The sequence below is a fragment of the Aplidium turbinatum genome, chromosome 2, assembly GCF_918807975.1.
Source record: "Aplidium turbinatum chromosome 2, kaAplTurb1.1, whole genome shotgun sequence".
NCBI lineage: Eukaryota > Metazoa > Chordata > Ascidiacea > Aplousobranchia > Polyclinidae > Aplidium > Aplidium turbinatum.
In genome coordinates this window covers 50,044,431-50,046,444 of record NC_137473.1, presented here as the reverse complement: position 1 = coordinate 50,046,444, position 2,014 = coordinate 50,044,431, and positions in this window count along the sequence as shown.

Genomic DNA, 2,014 nt, shown 5'->3' with positions numbered 1-2,014 from the left:
GGCTACTTGAAACCTTATCAAAATAGCCTACCAGTAGCCTATGTGTAAGCAATTCTAACCCGTATCTTCCAGGCTAAGTTACCTTTCACCTTTCGCATTGTCATGACATAGCTACAGGGTTATTGAGAGCATAACTTAAGCCCGGTACTAATGAGAGCCTCGGGTCCCAGATCAAACCACTTCTAAGAAAAATGCGGTATATCTAAACTTCTAAAGTATAGGTAGTTTCGTCGTTCTCAGCCCCCTTGGAAAGGTTGCTGGCCCCTAAAATTACCCCGGGCCCGGGTTCAAAAGTATCCTCTTAACCCCTGTCAACTCTAGCGCAAAGCTATGTAAGTTTACAGTAATTTTCCAGGTTGAATGAGTAGTAGTTTGTGGTGACAGATCTTAGTTCGTTTCTAAGTTTGGTCATAAAAACTTCTTTTTTTTTTTAGTGAAACCAAGTGTGGCTCAAAATATGGTCGCATTTTTAATATGATTTAAAAAAATAAGAAAAATAAAAACTGTTGGACACAGACAATTTCTTTGCCTGGTGCAAATCTTTTACAGATTGAGTCAAATCTGCACCTGATCTAATAAAGATGTACGCATAAAAAGCAGTTGACTGGAGAGCGATAAGAAACAAATTATATGCTAGGGTTGGTTGGTTGGTTTTGAATCTTTATCTTCGGACTGATAAAGCCTTGATAGGTTATTCCTGGTAGTTTCGCATACTTGTACAGGCTTTTGACGCAGAGCCGATTACAGAGATTGACAGAGTGAAGTTTCCAATTGTTGAAGCGTAGTTGCCGGGGAATTGTTTGTTTGTTTGTTTATCTTTATCCTGCATTGCGGGAAAGCGGACTTGAGCGCTATGCATCGGTGTACGCCTTCCGACATACACCTGACCCACGCTGCAGCCGACTGCAATGTCTGTTTCCGGTTGTCTACTCTACTTATGACTTAAATTTGGTACTACCCATTACTCGAAATCGATCACTGGGTAGAGGCAATTATCGTAAAGTTTCTTGCCCAGAGAAACAAATTCCATCCATCCATATGATTACCGTTCTTGCCATATAGGCCTATGGATATCGGTTGCATACGAAACTCTTGCGTCACCAAATGAATATGATAGCTAAAGTAATAGGCTATGTGGTCTAACAAGTCAGCGTCGTAACACTTGCCTCGGGCAACTACGCTAAAACCGGTCTTATCACTTGCCCGATGTCTTCAACTGGTTACTAAACAAGAACGGTTCAAAAACAAATAGAAATCATCAAGCAGGGCATGTAAATTAATCTATACTTTTATTCAAGCGTTGGATTACTGTAACCTTCCATTTGCCATACTTTATTTGTATGTTTTTACGTATTATATGTATATTATATGTATTACAGTTTATATGTATGTATGTACTTGAAAATAAACACGATTATCAGCCTATTGTTATAAAATAGAGTAAAGCAGACTACCGTACCTAGATTGTAAGTTGTTTGAAGCTTGTAAAGATCGTCCGATTATGAAGATTTAAAGCCTACATAAATAATTTGATAGCTTGTCTTTTCATATATATTTTCAGAATCTAATTTTTATATTATTCAAATTTACTGGAAAAAGAATTGCTAACAAAATATCTAATAAAACAGCTAAAGAAAACCACAAAAGAAGTGGAAGAAATAGGTCAGTTCTATATTGGCATTATTTTACATTTCAAAGTAATTGCACTAACCTTTATATTGTTCTTATATTAAATTATATACAGTATATCTAGCGTTGCACGAAAATGTCTAGCCATCTGAGACGAAATGCTTACTGTGAAAGGCAGGAAGGTAGAAAAATTACCAGTGTAGGTTTAGAAAATTCGCAAAGAACAAAAACTAAAAAACAAGAAATTTCACGTTTTTAGCATATTTCTTTCTGAGAAATATTTCACTAATAGAGTGGAGTGTCCTCATAAAACCCTGTGTCGCTACAGATAGGGTTAAGCAGAGTGTTAGAATATAACCACTAACCAGTATGTTTCCACAGGTAA